At 36.2% G+C, this 21,672-nt stretch overlaps 1 long non-coding RNA gene across 1 annotated transcript; it reads left to right on the forward strand.

Moving 5' to 3' along the window:
- The first annotated feature begins 5,342 nt into the window (after positions 1 to 5,342).
- On the forward strand, positions 5,343 to 5,982 carry LOC131237308 (uncharacterized). Its single transcript, XR_009167170.1, has 3 exons — positions 5,343 to 5,427; positions 5,587 to 5,766; positions 5,914 to 5,982. It is a non-coding gene; the product is annotated as an uncharacterized LOC131237308 (long non-coding RNA).
- The last annotated feature ends 15,690 nt before the right edge of the window (positions 5,983 to 21,672 follow it).

Raw genomic sequence — 21,672 nt, forward strand, 5'->3', positions numbered from 1 at the left:
CTTAACCTAAACCTAAACCTATAACCTAAACCTAAACCTTAACCTATAACCTAAACCTTAACCTAAAATGTATAACCTATAACCTAAACCTATAACCTATAACCTAAACTCAATTCCCTAAACCTTAACCTATAACCTAACCTAAACCTAAACCTATAACCTACACTTATAATCTAAACCTAAACTTATAACCCAAACCTATAACCTAAACCTAAACCTAAAACCTAAACCTAAGCCTAAAACCTAAATGTATTCTCAAATCCTTAAACCTAAACCTACACCTAATCCTAATCTCAACTCCCTAACCTAAACCTAAACTTAAAAACCCAAACCTAAACAGATCCCGAACTTGAACCTGATTTCCTAAACCTAAACCTTAACCTATTCTCAATTCCCTAAAGCTATAACCTATAACCTATAACTTATAACCTAAACCTAAACCTATAACCTAAACCTATAACATTAACCTAAACCTAAAACCTAAACCTAAACCTAAACCTAAAACCTAAATGTATTCTCAAATCCTTAAACCTAAACCTACACCTAATCCTAATCTCAACTCCTTAACCTAAACCTAAACTTGAAAACCCAAACCTAAACCCAATTCCAAACCTGAATTCGATTTCCTAAACCTAAACGTTAACCTATTCTCAATTCCCTAAAGCTATAAGCTATAACCTATAACCTATAACCTAAACCTAAAACCTAAACCTAAACCTAAGACCTAAACCTAAACTTAAAACCTTAACCTAAATCTAAACTTAAAACCTAAATATATTCTCAAATCCCTAAACCTAAACCTACACCTAATCCTAATCTCAACTCCTTAACCTAAACCTAAACTTGAAAACCCAAACCTAAACCCGAACCTGAACCCGAACCCGATTTCCTAAACCTAAACCTTAACCTATTCTCAATTTCCTAAACCTTAACCTATAACCTAACTTAAACCTAAACCTAAACCTATAACCTGTACTTATAACCTAAACCTAAACCTAAACCTTAACCTATAACCACTACATGAAAAGTGGCCTTTACCGGCGGTCAAAACCGCCGGCAAAGGCCCAGAAAACCGCCGGTAAATCCTTTGCCCGTGGTAAGCTAACAGCCGGTAAAGGCTTTACTGGCAGTCAGCACCTTTACTGACAATTGTGTTGGACGCCGCTAAATCACCAGTTTTTTGCTACACTACCAGAAAATTGGTTAAAAGCTACAGATAAAATCTGTAGCTAAAGATGACTAGCTACATAGTGCGACCGTAGTAATTGGCACCGTAGCTCTTTAAATATTTGCTACGGAGTAAATTCATAGCTATAGGGATCATGGCGACTGACAATCCGTAGCAATAGAGAAAATCTTTCTTGTCAAAAAGTACTAAAAAAAAAAAAACAAGAAGAAGAAAAGGTGACTCACATGCATCCTAGTTTTTTTTTTTTTTTTTTATCACCATTCTAAGCAGTTAACATACCTTGGTTAATGTCAATGATCTCCTTGTTGCCAATGATTGCCATTATTTCCAAGTGACTCATTTCTTCTGTCGATCTTTGGTGAGCTGTGTAGCAGTAAAAGGCATCAGCACTGTTATTTTGGAGTCCTTCAGCAGGTTCAGGCCCTCAATGATATTGAGGTTCACCACCTGTGAGCGGAGGTTCTCTGTTTTGTCTACTAGAAGCTCAATCTTCTCACCACGGTCCAGAACCTGCACAAAGGGAGATTACAATGGGTTTATGTTGTTCTGCACATCACAAGATTTAAATAATTTGGGGGCTTCAAAAGACAGGGCTACATGGAGGACACTAATCTTAGCATTTGGGTGGCCCAAGGAAAAAGATTTTCTTAATTGCACAAAAAATAAATCCAATATATTCAAGTCAATGCCATCCATGCTTAAATTCTTTGTCAAAAAATCATTTAATTCTTGATTGTAGTATCAAGATATTTAAATCATAATTTTAAAACTAACTACTTGTCTTTATCTCTACAGACAAGACTGTTGATTTAAAGAGACTATGGGACCATTGAAACTCCATTAGTTTAAAGGTTTTTGTCTTCCCTATGTTGTTGAAGATCTACTAGTTTCAACATATATTTCATAGGCCACAAAATGAAGATCACAAGACAATCTTACTCACTATCAGAAATTTACTATTATATCTAGAGACTTCAAATTTGGATGGAAAGTAGAAAGTGTGTCAATGGATCCCTTACATGCGCATGTTGGCTCAGCTGAGTATTCCAAATAGGATAAGGGATTAGATCTAAAAACCTACTCTCCCTACAAGATAAAACCCTGCATTCCACTAAAATTATGTGTTTAACTGAGAATTCAGTAAACTATAAATGTAAGAGACCACATACAAACTTGGAGTATACTTCGAGTTATTTTGACAAACAATCGGTTGTGTATGTCTATATAAGTGGACACAGAAGGAAAACATAACCATGAGACTTCATCACTCCATGAAGTTAAACATCTATTAGATGTCTTTCTCCACAATATATCCACATAATAAGTGCTAAATGAGAACAATTTTAAATTATTACAGATTTTTACAATGATATGCAGAGAAAAAGTTTCTTCATGCATTTTCTACTTTCGAATATAAGAACGGAATGTGAAGTGAATCAGTAGTTTCATAAAGGGAATGTAAAGTGAATCAAGTTTCCAAGAAATGCTATATTGCAAAAAGAATGAATCATCTGTACCTAAGAAGTTGTAAATGGACGTAGCAAGAGAAGGGGCAGGAGAAATCCTCTCCTTTGGAAATATCAATTCCAGTAAACGGTTTTGTGACTCAAAATCAAGCCTTTGACATAAGCATGTACAACAATAACTCTAAAAAGTCTCCTTCTTTGGAAATATCAATTCTAGTAAAGGGTTTTCTAGAGGAATTTGTTACACCCACACGAGTTGTTTGCAGATACTGATTGGTTAAAGATGGGATGAAAGTGGGCCTGACTTGCCCATGCCCTGCCATCACCTTGTGCAAAAATCAGCCCCATCCATGTTTTCTAGACTCAGCAACTTGGATCAATTCGTTCGGTCTTGAGTTAAGTCATGACTTATCTAAGTCGGGTATTAAATTGGCAATGGTAACAAAGACAGAGAGACAGTGGAAGAATTGTCATTCCTTTATAGTGCGTGCACATAGATTGAAATCCTTGGAACCAGCTGAATGTGAGTCGAGATTCGAGTGGTTTAGGAATAGAATTTACAAGAACCATTCTAGACTTAGACAATTGCCTCCTATAAGGCTTAGATGATGATGATGATGAAGGTTAAAAGAAAAAAAAAACAATAATAAAAGATGTCAGATATGCATGCTCATGTTGGACAAAAAAATAAAAAAAACACAACAGCATAAGAACTGCACAAGCTCGGCTGTAAAATTTTCTACCTAGGTGCCACTGTCACTTTGAATTGTGTTTTTGATTTGTGCTCCTGCTCCTACCTCCTAGCTGTTCATACTTGCTAACATTTTGAAGCTGAAGCTTCTCCATTCCCATGCTCAAATCAGTTACTGCTTACCTTCACACTTTGTGATTACTTGCGCACCAACAAAAAGACCAGTTATAAACATTACCGTGGGCCCTACCTGTGGAAATGGAGCTTCCAATAGAGAAAAGAATGGTTACCATTCAGTTCTAACCTACAAAATAAATCTTCGCCATTAGCCACTGTTCTAGGTTATTCCATAGATACATATGCTCCAAATATCAATCTTATGGTAAGAGATGATTACAAACTTGTAAAAAGTGGATGAAGCTAATATCTACAAATGCATCAAATAGATACCTTTTGGAGGGAAATGGGAATTATTGGGCCTTTTCCTTTTGCAAAGCCCACAACTCCATGATAGTTGCCACAAGCTAACATGGCAGTGTACTTGACCACTTGTCCTCCCTGAAACATGAAGTGAAGAGAGAGATCACATACAATAGAGACATAAAATGGCCTAACAAGCCAGCCCCAAATAGTTCAAAATCTAGTCCCAAATCCTACATGTGGTGCTTGTGAGGATAAACAAATGAATTGATCAATAAAGCATTAGATTGAAGCCTAAAGCAATAAGTTTGCGGAGAAACATTGACATAGATACCTTTGGTTGACTAGAAAAAATGCATGTGCTAAAACCATGGACAGACTTGAAAAAATTGCCAAGCTTGTTTAAACCATCCACCATTTTCATCTATGTGGCCTAACTGATTATTTAACCATCCTCACAGTTATGTACATGGTAGAGCACACCTGATACATGGCTCAGATTTCTTGCACATTTTCCAAGTTAGCATGTATCTGCTTGCGGTGTTCAAATGATAATTTGAACCTTAACTACAACTGACTATTTTCAATATCAATAATGCTTTCAGTACAAACTTCTTGTAATGAGAAAAGAAGTCCAAATCTGAGTATCTGCATTAGTGTAACATAAACTTAAGGAATAACCTAACACTTAAAATGACAGATAGTGTTGGCTTACCTGTGTAAAGTGCTCAAAAATTCTCTACAGCAATGATACAAAATAAATAGAGATTAGGTGACATCTAAAAGCCATATGAGAAAGCACTGGAACAATCAACAAAATGGCAATGGGTTTGCAACTTGCAAGGAAAATAAAATTACAGAACAAAAGTAAATGAACTGAAAAACTTGAAGACCATATCTTCCAAAAACTAGTGTACTTGCTGTTTTAGGCATAGTTTTACCAAAGAGGCCCATGACAACACAACCTGCAAGAGATTAGACCATGATTATTATGGACTAGAGAGACAAGATGCAACAATCGTTTGCAAGTATCTGCAAGAGAGAGTTTAAAATGGTTGACTTGTAAATGAACTATGTTTTGTTTGGAGTTGTAACATCTAAAATCGCCTGGCCAAGTATTGGAACCAATATAAAAATTAGTTTCATAGATTATAAAAATATTTTTTTTTTTAAAAAAAAGAATAGGACAGTCCTTTTAGCAGCTGTGATATGGAAGTTTCAAAACTCACAAACCGAAGATGCTTCTAAGCTATTGCCTACCATCTATAAGGAAGTTTTGTAGAAGTGTTTCTACCTTTTTACAATGTTTATGGTTGTGAATGCGATCAAGAGCCAGTTTTGAAAAGGGTGAAAATACAATTCACAGCCCATTTAAACAACATCACATTGCATTTGAAATTGCCTTTTTTAGGGAAGTTTGGCTATAAATATAAATGTCATAGAAAAGGAAGTTTTAAGGCTTTTGCCCATCTGGCAGGAGGAATAAGAGTTCACAGATTTATTAATGGAGGTTTGAAATTAAAAACAAGAAACCAAATGGTGAACCATACATATTATTGGATGATAAGTGCAATAAATCATCTAAAGAAATTTGGGGTTGCCTCTAGATGATATAAATTGCTTTCGTTCAAGCTATGTAGAAGAAACCTCCTGTATCTCGGGTCCTTCACAAAGAAAACAGTTGGATTAAAATTCAAAGTGAGGCAAACACCAATTTATTACTATTGTACCAAACATGTGTAATACTTGTGATGTTCGCCCAATAATTAAGATTAAGTGAATAACATGTGACAGATGATTGAAAAAAGAAAAGAAAAGAGCGTACCTTTCTCTTCTCCTTAATACCACGGACAACCTTGATGGCTACCATCTCTTTTTTCCCTGTCCCAGCATTCTAAAACCTGACCAAATGTCCCTGAAATAAATTATACAAAAGACGAAGCAGAATGATGAAGATGACATTAACATTTCTTAATCAGAAGGAAATAAAAAATAAACAAGTGAACATTTGTAGAAACTTTAAGCCATTCATGACACATATTTTTCTCCCATGACACAGATTATTTCCATTGAAGGGTAGCTTCTCTAATAGTACAAGTCCTCTTTCTCCTGATAACCATTGAAAGCTTGCATTACAACCTACAGAGTATCAAGATTGATTATGCTCCCTAACTCAACAGGGATCCACCCTTTGAAATTGTTCGATGAGAAGTTTCTACAGTTTAAAAGAAAATGCAGATTGGTAAAAATATAAATATACCAATGAAAACATGTGCACTTAATAAGTGCAAGCCTTTGTACAAAGATAAAATTTCAGCACTCTTTGCATGTGCGGGTCATCGCACTCTCTGCTATGAGAAAAATGTTTGGAAATGAAAATTGTGATTAAAAAAATGAAAGTTATATGTTAGAATTTTCTTGCTCAAAATTTATAAAAGAATTCAAAGCATATACTTATTAAGAAAAAAAATCTAAAATAAAAAATGAAAGTAGAATAAATAAATAAATAAAATAAAATAAAATAAACCATCAAATGCCCAATTATATAAATCCAGATTTAAGATTAACAAATACAAAATAGATTACTTTGGAAAAGAAAGAGCCACAGATTCCAGGAGCATGATACCATCTGGTTGCTACATAATCTTGCAAATAAATACATGTATAAGACATGGGATCATGAGCACAAGTGCATAACACACATGGCATCATAATCAAACAGACAATCAAGTACATAACATAATAAGAGAAATAAAAGCTGATCACAATAAAATCCAAAAGGCCAGATATTAATCATGGTCAAAAGCTGCAAATAACAGGCATCAAACACAACATGGAAGAGCAACATACAATCCAGAAAATAGCTGATGGAGCATCATTGAATGATACACATGCAAGCCCAAAATCACAAATCTTTAGTTTATAGTCCGCATTAGCAGGGATATTTTTTAGAATAAGATAGATAGATAGCTTTAGATGATGTTGATGATGGTGATTCATTATGTTTCTTCTAAGATCTATGAGCATAACCTTCATAGATTGGGACTGTGTGGCTGACTCCGTCCATAATACCTGAAGGCAAAGAACAAACCAAGTAAAATTCATTGAAACAAAAGGAATAGAAAAGTTGTCGCAGATGCAATAATGCAAAAGGCATTTAGAATAACCATAGTCTGAAGGCCCAACACAAAGTAATTCACCATTTGGAAAGAAGGATCTGAGCTACTTCACACCAACAATTGAAGCAAAGTGACCAAAGAACATAAGTTATTTCAAAAAGAGATTAGGTAATACCGCCTAGAAATGTGTATGGTGGGTGAAAGTGGCTACCTTAATCAGATGAGCATTTTGTAATCATCGTGTCCTCATCAGATTTAAATGAGACTGCAACTTCAATTAAAATTGGTGCTAGTTTCTTGCACACCAAGGTCCGTAAAACTCTATCAAAACTGTAGAATCAAAATTTAGGAGGATCATCATTTTTTTTTTTTTTGTAATTTCAAGATTGCATGCATAAAATGTCCATTTTTAAAAACAAGGGATCATGATTGGGATTGCTCATCTGTTGGAATATCAGGGTATGTTCATGCTTTCCCTATTAAAACCCACCAAATGTCAAGAATGGAGAGAAGGAGTTACTAAGCATAGGATGAATCCCACTCTATATGGGGGATAGTAAACACCAGGCATAGGTGAAAGCACATGCCAAACTTACCCATAGGCCGAGGGTCTGTGACGGAAGTTGAGAAGTTTCCTTCTCAATCTAACCTACTAAATAGTCCCTTCCACTAGTTGTGCCTATTGGCTTGTGTTTGGTAAGCATTAAGGTATAAAATCCACCATTTGACTAGTGGACAGATTAACCTGCATTTTGTAGACATTGTAAGACAATATACCACAAACATCTGAGTTTATTAAAAAGTTGGAGGAAAACTGATATAAAATCCAACATGTCAATCAACACTAACATGAGATGAGCTCATTTTTAGGTTTCTACCAAACAGGGCCTTACTATTTTAAAGGTATTTTAGTAAATTTTTATTTACTAATATAATTATACTTTGGCAGGATTTTAAATATCATTTTTTAAATGCCGAGTTCCATGTTTGTCACCAACATGAAACTTCCCTGTTTGGTTCCTAATCTGTAAATTTAGGGCTCATTACTAGTTCATCCATGCCATTGATCTGATGCCCGCCATAATGGATGAAATTAAATAATAATAATAATAATAAATAAATAAAATAAAATACAAAAATCTCCCTAATTAGAAGATCCTAACTACCAAATCTTTTTCTACATTTAATGTAGACTGTTAGTGCATTTCATCAAATTCATCATTTGCAAGATCTCTTTTAAATGCCAGATCCCAGACCACTTGACTACCAATGATACTAGGTAGACAGATGCCAATTGAAAACAATATAAATTGAATTTATTAGGGAAACATACTAGACTATTTCATCCCATAACATCAGAAACAAAGGAAAACATGGCATTTTCATATTAACAAGAGTTAAGGAGGCATTTCCATTCTTTATGAAGCAGATTGATGCTAATGCTGCATTGTACTCGACAAGACACTGCATGAATTAAACATCCAGTGCTCAGCTAGGAGTCCAAATAACAATCTGGTACATATTGCAGTAAGGAATATTTTTGGAGCCATATTAGTCAAGGAAATGCTAAAGAAAATTCATATGGATGTTGGACTTGGAAAACAACTAGTTGTTTTGTGGATTAGGCAATATATTTGAAATTTTCACCATTCAAAAAAATATATTTTTAAATTGCAATTAGGTCAGAAAATAAACATTTCATAAATAATAAAGACATAAATAAATAGAGGACAGACTGCAACCAAGACATGGGCTTCCTTGTTAGCACATGGAACTTTCTACACCAAAGCCAAGCCAAGCCATTGCCAGTTAGCATGAACATGAACCAGACCCATTGCCAAGCCAAGTTAGGGGACCATAGTTCTACCTAGGAACAAGTCCTTTGTCGTCTATCTTTTCCATGGAGCAACTGCACCAGGCTATCTAAGGATGTGGGTCAGTCCTAAATCATCAAAGGTCGAACCAATGTTTGGGATCTTGAGGAAGGCCTTGAACTATGACTTACTTCTAGTGAGATCAAAGTAGGCAAGATCCATGCCAGGCCCATGACTAAATGAATGGAAGATCTAGGCCTCTGATTTAAGGTTAACAAGGTTGACACCTAAAACTAATAGAAGATGTCAAAATTGTCAACAAAGTTCCATGTAATATTCCAAGGTGGGAGTGGAATTCCTTAACCATAGGATTTGAAGGTCCATAGATCTATAGGGAATAGAATTGCCAATTTTTCATAGAAGAAGACAAATTGGAAACAACCGAAAGAAGCTACAACATTAGCCATTGGAGCAAGTCCGAAGATCATTTACATGATTGTGGTTTTATTTTTAATTACGTATTAGAGACCACTGTTATAAGTTGTTGGTTTTATTTTTAATCCCTACCAAAAGAATTGATCTCTAATACATAATTACAATTGAATAAGATCTCTAATACATAATCACGATTGAATAAAATGAGATAAACACATCTTTAAGTGACAACCAAACAAGCCCTTAGAAACTGGAATATAAAGTCTAAGAAAATGTATAAAGCCATGGATAAACCAAACAGGCCCTTAAAACACACAATGCGGATTTTGAGAGCCAATTTTAACTATGCCAGCAAACACACCTCATTTTGTTGCCACTATAGAACTGCTCCAATCTCTTTAGCTTTATTTGAATATTAGCAGTTTTCATAGGAAGGGACCATAGCAAAAAAAAAAAAAAAAAAAAACTCCTCAGGGTTTAAACGACCTCCCTCAAACATGTAAACTGTTTGATACTCTCATTGTACAAGTATGTAAAGTATGTAAAAGATGTGAGAGAGAGAGAGAGAGAGAGAGAGAGAGAGAGAGAGAGAGAGAGAGAGAGAGAGAGAAGGTTGTTTTCTTGCTTTGGTTCAGATTATGTTACAGTTTATATAGAAAGCAGAGACTACATAGATGTTACACAAATGTTTAATTTCATGATAAAGCAATCCTATTAGATAGGTTAATTAGATGCCACACAAATGGTGGGCCTCATGCCCAACCTTGTAAAACAGCCTATCCTCTTAAATGAAACTAATAAAAGAAAATGTGATTTGAAAGACATGGTGTAAATTAACTATGTTAAAAATAAAATAAAATAAAATAATAATAATAAAGCCATGATAGAGTCAGTTGCCTTAAGAAAATGGCCTTCAAAAAGGTTTTTAAAGAAAAAAAATAGTGATTGAAAGTAAAAAATAAAAAATAAAAATTAACTCTTCATGACACTAAACATTTCATGTCATGTTCCAAAAATACACATTATCAAATCTTTCTAATAGCCATTTACTTTCACTTAATATTCACTGGTAGTTTCAATGTGGCTAGTAGTGAATGTGATAATATCAAATTTGTAGCTCTTGCTAGTGAACCTAGTCTTGTGAATGAGTCCAAAATATCCATCTCAATGTCTTCAAGGAAATTTTCGTATCCATTTTGACATAAGATAGAAACCCTACCAGAATATTTGTAAGTAGTATCAAACCCTTTGATGGGGTAATGTTCTGTTGTGCTAGATTTTAAGTTTCTTGTAATCCTCTTTTGCAAATTTGTCGCATCTGTTTATTGAGGAAATTTAGGTAATGAGAATAAGAATGAGTAGTGTCCTGATGGGCCAACTTAGTAAAGGTGGATGTGGGGCAGCCCTTTGATTAATGGCCTACATTTTAGGCGATTAAAAAAAGAAAAGGGAAAATGATTAAAAATTTGAAGTGTAGGCGAAAGATTGAATATCAGAACTTCTAACAGTCAAGTGTCCAGACTGTTCATCAATCAGAGCGTAGTTTTGTCCAACAGGACATGTTTGTGTCCAGACTGTTCATCAAATAGAGCGTATTTCTGTCCAACAGCTTATACATATAGTTAAGAGTGTTCGGTGCCACTTACAAAAACTTAATCTACTCAAACTTTCCAATGTATCCGCTAACCATTCCAATTAAATCAATCAAATTCAATAGCATTTGAAGGAAAAGCAGAAGTAAAACCTACGACAATTAAGCAAAGGAAGTTGATCACAAGACCAATGTTCAATGTATCAAATGTATACTAAACAGAAGTTCTATGCAAGTACCTGCCACATAGGAAATTCTTGCGCCAATCTCCTAGCAAAGGATCCTGAAGAAATCAAGCATCAGCACTAGTGAGCACCAAGAAGATATTCAAAGATACATTACAGGTAATGATGATGTAAAAGGAAAAAAAAAAGATGCATGGGACGAGAAACAGAGTTCACCAAGGGCTGGAAATCCATGAGGGATTCTGGGCTAAGTACATTCAAATCAAATTTACAGTCCAAATCCAGTCGCAAGGTGGGACACTTGCACCCTACCAATACACTCTCACTGCATCACAGCCCTTGATGAAATAGACATTCTAACTTGTAAATTACAGCCTCTCACTCACATATACACAAATGGATACAAACTCATATGATTCCATGACTCTCATGTACATGGACTAAAGGAAACACTCTGCATTCTAATCTACTCCTACTCAACCTTCTTCTCAAAGACTCACCCAATGTAGAAGAAGAAGAAGACGATGATGAAGAAAAATCTTTCGATGTTTGGGCTTCATACCTTAAATCCATCAGCATCTCGACAACAACTTCAGGTGGTGAATTACCATCTGATCCATGTGCCACTGCCAATACAACCGATGTCTGTGATGGCTCTTATCCCAACAATTAGTAGATAGAGAGAGTGACAGTGAGAGGGAGAGTGAGAGGGAGAGCGAGTAGAGAGGGAGGGAGAGGGAGAGGCAGAGAAGGAGGGAGAGGGAGAGGCAGAGAGAGGTAGGGAGATGGAGAGGGAGAGCGCGCAAGAGGGAGAGGGAGAGCGAGAGGGAGAGCTTGAGGGAGTGGAGAGGGAGAGGGAGAGGGAGAGGGAGAGGCAGAGAGAGATGGAGAGGCAGAAATGAAATTAGGGCTATGGAATATTTTTTTTATAAGTGCCCTTTTCCAGCGGCCCTTAAAACTTGCTGCGGGCAAAGGTTAGCCCCATCGGTCGGCTATGGCTATTTTTCTTGTAGTGAACCTATAACTTATAACCTAAACCTATAACCTATAACCTAAACTCAATTCCCTAAACCTTAACCTATAACCTAACCTAAACCTAAACCTATAACCTATAACCTAAACTCAATTCCCTAAACCTTAACCTATAACCTAACCTAAACCTAAACCTATAACCTATAACCTAAACTCAATTCCCTAAACCTTAACCTATAACCTAACCTAAACCTAAACCTATAACCTAAAATCAATTCCCTAAACCTTAACCTATAACCTAACCTAAACCTAAACCTATAACCTACACTTATAACCTGAACCTAAACCTAAACCTATAGCTTAAACCTATAACCTATAACATTAACATAAACTTATAACCTAAACCTATAACCTACAACATTAACCTAAACCTATACTTGTGACCTAAACCTATTCTCAATCCCAAAACCTATAACCTAAACCTAAACCTAAACCTATAGCCTAAACCTAAACCTTAACCTATAACCTATAACATATAACCTAAACCTATAACCTATAACCTAAAACCTAAACCTATAACCTATAACCTAAAACCTAAAACCTAAACCTATAACCTATAACCTAAACTCAATTCCCTAAACCTTAACCTATAACCTAACCTAAAACTAAACCTATAACCTATACTTATAACCTAAACCTAAACCTAAACCTAAACCTGTAACCTTAACCTAAACGTAAAACCTAAACCTAAACCTAAAACCTAAATGTATTCTCAAATCCCTAAACCTAAACCTAAACATACCTATAACCTACAACATTAATATAAACTTATAACCTAAACCTATTACCTACAACATTAACCTAAACCTATACTTATGACCTAAACCTATTCTCAAATCCCAAAACGTATAACTTAAATCTAAACCTAAACCTATAACCTAAACCTAAACATTAACTTATAACCTAAACCTTAACCTATAACGTATAACCTATAACCTAAACCTATAACCTATAACCTAAACTCAATTCCCTAAACCTTAACCTATAACCTAACCTAAACCTAAACCTATAACCTACACTTATAACCTAAACCTAAACCTAAACCTAAAACTAAAACCTAAATGTATTCTCAAATCCCTAAACGTAAACCTACACCTAATCCTAATCTCAACTCCCTAACCTAAACCTAAACCTAAACTTGAAAACCCAAACCTAAACCCGATCCCGAACCCAAACCCGATTTCCTAAACCTAAACCTTAACCTATTCTCAATTCTCTAAAGCTATAACCTATAACCTATAACCTAAACCTAAACCTTAACCTAAACCTATAACCTAAACCTTAACCTAAACCTAAACCTATAACCTTAACCTAAACCAAAACCAAAACCTAAACCTTAACCTATAACCTATAATCTATAACCTAAACTTATAACCTGTAACCTAACCTTAACCTAAACCTAAACCCTAAACCTAAACGTAAACCTAAACCTAAAACCTAAAACCTAAACATAAAACTAAAACCTAAATGTATTCTCAAAACCCTAAACCTAAACCTACACCTAATCCTAATCTCAACTCCCTAACCTAAACTTAGACCTAAACTTGAAAACCCAAACCCAACCCTAAACCCGATCCCGAACCTGAACCCAATTGATGTAATAATGTATAGCCTAATCACATGGCAACGAACAAGAAAATCTTGCTTTGTTGGCAAGCATACTAGAACTCAAGCATCACAATGCATTTATTTCCATCTCCACTATCTCTTATAGCATAGATTATTTGAGATTTGGATTTATCTCATTTTTAGAGTCATGTCCTAATACAATATGATAATATTAATAGATAAGGTGGATTTGTCACCAACATTATCCCGAGACCCATATAACTTCTCCTTATAGGAAGTTGGGTAGGGCACATGCAGCTTGAATCCATCAAAGGAGATAAGGAGCACCTCTCATATGTTCTCTCTTTTCATTTATTTTTTTTCCATAGGATTGTTTACTTTGTGGTGTTTGCTCTAATATACGTACAACATTTTATCATGTTAATATAATTATAAGTTGCCTAATATCACCTTTCTAAAAATAATTAATAATAATTTCTACTTGATGAGAAATCACCAAGTACCATTAGGCTCAACCCAAAAGATAAATCAACATTTTTTTTCTTTCTTTTTCTTTTAACACACACTCACACACCAGTGTCGCTTACGGCCACAATGGGTACTTGAACTCATGACCTTGTATTAAAACTATTTTAAATCTACAATGAAGGCATGAGTAAGGACCTAGGTGTGTGTGCACAGTCGGCGATGTGTTCACCACACTGAATTTTGTGAGCCCCACCAGGAAATAGGCTATGAATAATTTTTTGTATTTTATTTATGATGTTAAACTTATATGTATTTATGCGTGGATGAATGTGATGTGGATAAGATTGTTTGTGTTTGGATGGATGTAGTTTATGTTTGGATGAATGTAGTTTATGTTTGGATGTGGGTTTAGATGTATGTGAATATGAATATGATGAAATATATTATATAACAGGTGTATATCAGGAAGAATATGATGAACTATATTGTAACAGGTGTATATCAAGAATTTTGAGCTGGAATATTTAAAAAAAAAAGAGACTTTAACCTTCGAAATATTTCTTAGGTAAAAGTCTCATCCATGTTACTGACCTTAATAATATAACACTTTTACCGACGACACTTTTCGTCGGTAAAAGTAGTTTTTTTGGTTTTTTATTAACGAACATTTTCATCGGTAAAACTCCGTGCCAAAATTTTCGGTATTAAAAATATAACACCTACTTTTCGTCGGTAATAACATTATTCCCGACGGTTTTAGTTCGTCGGTAAAACTCAGAGTGAAAATTTTGTAAGTTACTAAATAAAACATTTTTACTGATGAAACCATTTGTTGGTAAAATTTATTTGTGTGTTTTTTACTGGCGAAAAGGTTCGTCGGTAAAACTCAGTGTGAAAATTTTAATCTGAAAAATATAAGATTTTTACCGACGAACAGTTTCGTCGGTAAAAATATTATTTCCGACGGTTTTGGTTCGTTGGTAAAACTCGGGGCGAAAATTTTTAAGTGAAAAAGATAATACTTTTACCGATGAAAATTGTTGTTGGTAAAAACATTATTCCCGACGGTGTTAGTTCGTCGGTAAAACTCGAGGCGAAAAATCTTCTAAGTGAAAAAGATAACACTTTTATTGATGAAACTTTTTGTCGGTAAAAACAAATTTTCTAAATGAAAAACCAACGAATTTACCAACAAAAATGGTCATCGGAAAAAACATTATTCCCGATGGTTTTAGTTCGTCGATAAAACTCAGGGCGAAAATTTTGTAAGAGAAAAACACCACTTTTACCAACGAAAATGTTTGTTGGTAAAAACATTATTCCCGACAGTTTTAGTTCGTCGGCAAAACTCAAGAAGAAAATTTTTGAAGAGAAAAATATAACACTTACCAACGAAAATTTTCGTCAGTAAAACCATTATTCCCGACAGTTTTAGTTCGTTGGTAAAACTCAGGGCAAAAATTCCTAATTGAAAAACATTACACGTTTACTGACGAAAATTTTCGTCGGTAAAAGTGGTTTTGTGCTTTTTACTGATGAAAATTTTCGTCAGTAAAAGTCTTACCGCGAAAATTTCAAAATAGTGCGAAAATTTTCTATCTTAAAAATTAAAATAGTTTTACCGATGTAAATTTTCATCAATAAAAACATTATTACTGACGAAAAAAAATTTCATCAGTAAAAGTGTAGTTTTCCCGATGAAAAATATTTCGTCGGTAAAAATGTACTTTTACCGACAAAAATTTTTTTGTGGGCAAAACTTTCATCGGTAAAAGTGTTATTTCTTGTAGTGTTACACACTAAATATGGTTTGTACGCGGTTTGACCTAAAATTTTAATCCTAGCAAATCCCACTGATCTAAATGTCCTGATCAGGCAGAAGATCGGGATTTACCAAGATTAGAAAGTGATACTAGTGAATCACTGCTCTTCGCAGGCAAGAGATTAATGTATCGGACTTAAACCTATCACAATCATCTATTCATGAACACTGTAAATAGAAAATTGTATTATACTATTAGATAATGGGGAAGCTATCAAAAAATGAAAAGAAAGATATAATATTATTAGTTGTTACTTGAATGAACTTATAACCTTAATAAATACCATGGAAAAATTATGACGTGGTTAGAATTGAAATATATCCCTGGTTTAGAAGGTATTAAAAAGAGTCCTAAATTTTTATGGAACCTTATACATTAGACACTTGGTTGGCCTAGAGACTTAAGAGTTATAGTAGATTTAGATGTATATTGTCAAGAATACAAGTTGTGATTTCGCATTAGGATAGATGACCGATAAGTATACAATTTGGACGATTTTATTACTTGTAATAGTGTTATTTGGGATGAGCATTATCAAATCTTGAGACAAGATTTTCTTTAAGGGGGTAGATTGTAACACCCCATACTTTCAATACTTTGGAGATACCATGAATACTTAGTATATACAAGTGTAGGATGTCAAATTAGTCTAGTCTATTTGTTTGCCTACACCTTAACTTAAACTTAATAGTCGTTGTACTCTTCAATTGTAAATCAAGCTATCTAGCCATTAGATTGATCAGATGGACTGCTAATCTTCACCTTAATAACCCTAGATGCCAAGGAACTTTACAAACCCTTTCGACTTATGGTTCTAATGAGACCCAGTCATTAACTTGTGAAAGCAAACCTTTAGGCTGTTAATCATTTACGGTAAATTAGTCTGACTATTAAATTATGTAGGGTCAATGGATAAGATCTTAAAACCCTTTTAGAGGGCCATTCAGAAACTAAAATCATTTAAATATCATATCGATTGTTAAAGTATGATTGATAACCTTGGATATCACTTGAAGGTTTTCAATTAGTGGATACACACTCAACCTTAAAACCAACCATTAGATTGAAATTAAACAACCCTAAGAACCATTAAAACCATTTAATGTGGACTATGGAATGCCCTGACCATAAATCATTTTAAAATTTGAGGGCTCAATCCGCTGGATCCACCATTTATTGGGCCTACAACACTCAAGTTCACGGCCCACTACTAGATCATCTTTATCTCGGTTTTTGAAACTAGATCTACCATTGAAATTCACTTAGATATGACCTAGGAACCTTCATAACTGTTGATGTTCAGGTTTGGAGTGATCTGACTAGCAGATCAATGGGAATCCAAAATTAAAATAAAATCACTTAGTGTGGCCCACCTAAGCTTTGAATATATTTGATCTTTGGTCAGAGGGCCTAAGTGGGAATTTGAAAGCGAATGGATGGGTTGGATTTGGAAAATACATCACTATGGACCCCACACATCGTGCATATATACGCCAACGGGCATGCACCTGCGACCGTGAGACCCGAATAAGTCGGGTTTGACCACGCTGACCCGACAACACACGAAAAAGGAGAGATTTTTCTCTCTTTTCCAACCCAAGCGGGATTCAAATGGACGTCGTTCATGGGCGTCAATTGCGGCCCACCATCCGACCCCGTCTGGGTAATTCGAACCGTCCATCTAATTTAGACCGAGGGTCCGACCAAACCCCTGGTATCTTCCACCATTTCCACGCACGTGTGCATGCATGAATGCGGGAGAAACCATGCATGTGTGCGATACATTTCAAAAATGGAAATTTTCTGTTGCTGACTAGCTAGAAATTCGCATGCGGGAGGACTCTTATAATTCTAGCCATCCAATGCTGGGAAATCCCACCTGTAAGTTCAAAGTTCGAGCCATTTTAGGGTTTCTGCGGCTATAGAAACAGCAGAAAGAATCTCTACTGTTCATTTGCTGGCACAATCTCAACCCTCGGTTTGCTTCTACAAGCCTTCCAATCAATGCTCGACACCCATTCTAGGGCAACCAGTAAGGCCATCTACGGCCGGTTGTAATTCTCACGAAAAACTTGCAAATGCGCGAGTTGTTAAACCGCGGTCGAAAATCTCATAACCCGTCGAGATATGATTCACCATTGTCCAAAAGGTGTACCCCACAATGATCAGTGAACCAATCTAGACCATCCAGCTGTCTCAAAATGAAAGATGGGCCACTCAATCAATATCCACCATGATCAGTGGATCATATTCCTCAACAGAATGGAAAAACCCATCTTCATAGTATAAGCCTCATTGATAAATCAAATCTGTCCATCCTGTGGCCCGTGAAATCTGAGGTCCAACTATAACCCCGAATCTTAGTCATACAAACAGTCTCTAAAGAGATCAGTAACAATCTCTCTTGTTAATTGAGAATCATGGACAAAGCCCATAATTAATTGGTTGATTAGGAGTCGATCCTTCTAGGTATTTAGGAGAGACTATATAAACTCTTTTAGGGCATTCTTTTCCCAAAATAGAAAGTTATAAAGAGAGGAAGGGGCGCCGCACTAGGTTGAGTTTGGAGCCTGATTTGCTATTGAGTCAAGGACCGAGTCTAGGGTTGGGTTCGGTCTAGATGTTGTTGGAATCCCATCCAGAAAGAGAGGAAAGAGAAGAGAAAGAGAAAGAAGATAGAAGGAGAAAGAGAAGATAGAGAAGAGAGGAAAGAGGCGATGTTGTTGCTCTGTCTTGACTCAAACTGAGTTCAGTGACTCATTGTGGAGTCACTGTCCCAACTAGGTCAACTCGTTGTGTCTTTGGCATTGATCAGATTTGTTGGACCGAGTAGAGAAGAAAGAGAAAGGAAATGAAGCAGAAGGAGGGAGAGAGAGGAAGAGAAGCGAGAGAAGGAGGTATTGGTTGACTCGTTATTTTTCGTTGAGTCGAGTCGAGTCGGTCTGAGTTTTATTGAGTCGGGTCTAACTTGAGTTCAGGCCATGTCTGGCCATAAGAAAGAGAAGGAGAGAGGAAATAAAAGAGAAGAAGACGAGAGAAATAAAGAAAGGAAGTGGCAGGGGGAGGAAGCAATCGGACCGAGTCGACTCACCAAGTTTTTGGGCGAGTCAGGTTGAGTTTGGCTAAGTCTAGCAAGCTGCTGGACATTCTGACAAGAAGAAATAGAGAACACGAGAAAGGGAAGAAAGGAAGTAGAGAAAGGGGAAGAAAGAAGAAGAAAGAGAGGGTGAGAGAGTTGTGGGATGTCGAGTTAAGCTGAGTTGACTCAGTTGGGCTTGAGGAGTCAAGCGTCTTATGCCATCTGTGTGGGGCTAATTCAGTTCAACATCCCATCATCCGTTCTTCAGATCCGAGCCTCCAAGTTCAAAGCATGAATCAACTAGAGACTTCTTCCCCAAATCCCTTATTTAAAATGTTTTCTAATCAAGTGAGAAGAGTACCCACATCCTTAGGTGAGGATCACCCTTCAAGATTTTCTACATCATGGTAGTTATTTTAATTCATTTATTTTATTAATTGCCTAATTTAATATTCAGTGAAAATTAAGGATAAATGTTAGCTTTTATTTGCGTGATCCTTCGTAAATGATTGCTGGTCGGATTTAAAGTCATATATCGGAATATGCTATGGATTACAAACATTTCTATTGTAGTTTAAGATAAGTACCTTAAATGTGTAATTGCTATCGATGTTGTCCGTGACTTACTTTGCCACTTGAAGTTACTTAAGTGCATTTTGGAGGTTCTCGAACTAGTGGCCATTTGTGTAATGGATTAACTAAAGCTATATTGTGGACTTACCATCTTGTGAGTCCTTGGTGCCTGTGTACCATTTTCAGATAATCCCCTTTTTATTGCATCCTTGGGATGGATTGTTTGCCCCTTGCAGTTTGGATGGAATATTTTCCTATGTAGCTTTGTGGACCATTTTCGTACAACCTGGAGATGGTAAGTTTCACTTGTTGGACAATGATTGGCTAATAGTTAAAGAGGTTACCTTTAAACATCCTATTCATTAGAGTCTCATGAGCAGATGATGGTGGCATGAGACACTATGCCTGAGCTGTCAGCCTATGCTGGGTGATGAGCCCCCTCATAGTGACCTTTAAGCTTTCTTAAAATGGTTGTTTGAAATTGGGCTAATCATGCATTTCATGGCATGCGGACTTTACCGGGTGGTCGATGTAAGACATGGAATTTCTCAGGTCACTATGGGATGTACCATAGAGTATTTTACCAGGTGATCTATTATCGGGTGCATCCAAACTATTAGGGGTTGTCCTTGTTGCGTAGACTTTTTCGGGTGCCTAGTCCTCCTTAGGGCGTGCATTTGAGTATTTTTTTTCGAGATACTACTTCACCTTGGGTGTCCTCCTTGCATAGTATTTTTTAGGTTGCTAGTTCTCTTTAGGGCGTACCTTTGTGTGCTTTTCTGGGTGGCTAGTTCTCTTTAGGTGACCTTTTTGCCAGTTAAATTTGCATCCCCAAGTTTGTAAGCATGTGCATGCATTCATGCATTTAAATAAGAATATCATTATGAAATTTATTTAACGTTTGTGCATCTAATGAACTCTATCTTATTATTATGATGATCATTATAAAATATTTAGTTTAAACTGTTTTGACAATTATGCTTAATTATCATGGTGTTTCATAAATCTTAGGGGTTATGTCTCATTGGGATAGCCATTGACGCTATCAAACCATATTCAGTGTGCAAGAGACATAGCTAATGCGCATGTTGGAATTCATGTGGAGTATGAGGAGTTAGATGATTTTTGTAACGCCCTGAAAATTGGGGGTCGTGCATATGCTTGACTCCGTAGTTCCCGGGTGTCACTTATAACCAATTTTACTAATTTGCATTTAATAAGGCTTAAAATGCGAAGCGTGGAATTCCTTGGAACAAGAAGTACAATCATAACTAGTCTACTGAAATGAAAGACGTCAATATATACAAGTTCAAAAGAATATAAATGGGTCGCGCAAGGCGTTGCTCGAAAGAATTACAAAAATATGTCCAAAAAGAATGATAAGCTGAGTTCACCACTCAGCAATCCACAATAGGCTGCTAATCTATGGTGAATTATCCATCAGCTGGAAGTAGAACAACTTGTCCTCCTCGAACTCATCGCTACTTGCAGCTACTAAAGAGTCTAGTTGGTGTTTTAAAACACCGTCCCAGAGTGGGAGTGAGTGATCAACTCAGTAGGTGCTATTAGTCTTAAGTTGTCACAAGCATCAGTTATAATAAGAATTTAATGAAAAATAATCATTCACAAATACCTAACTAATCTTATTAATGAGCATGCATGATAGATGATATGATGCATGCCCTCGCCACAACACTCCCTTAAGCGACTCCGTCTAATGATCGTGTATGACCAACACTCCCTCAGAGCGATCTCGACTGCCGAGTCGCTAACCTAGCTAGTGCAATGCAATGATCATGTTAGCCAAGTTCTTAGTTAATTTCATTCACCCAGCAGGTTGGGGAATCTGATACACCCCACGTATCAATGCCCTAAACTGGTTGCGAGGCCAAGACCCCCCAACTTGTGAGGCCGAGACTCCACGATCCTAGATCCCGTCGAGTTTTCCCCATCCCCGACTTCAAGCACATGGGGGGTGCTGAAATGTGGGATCGCTCGCGGTCACTATGGGGAGGCGCGTCACCACAGCGTAGGCCGACAGCTCAGACACAGTGTCCCATTCCACCATGCCCGACTCACGAGACTGTAGATCAATATTTCATTCGTTATCGATGGGCTACGATGGTGGTAGGGTGTTCCAGATTCCATATATAAGTGAGCAAACATGGTTAACAAACAGGGTTGGACAGTAAATAGGCTAGACTGCACAAGTCAAGCG

Source organism: Magnolia sinica, chromosome 2 (assembly GCF_029962835.1).
Source record: "Magnolia sinica isolate HGM2019 chromosome 2, MsV1, whole genome shotgun sequence".
In the NCBI taxonomy this organism is placed as follows: Eukaryota; Viridiplantae; Streptophyta; class Magnoliopsida; order Magnoliales; family Magnoliaceae; genus Magnolia; species Magnolia sinica.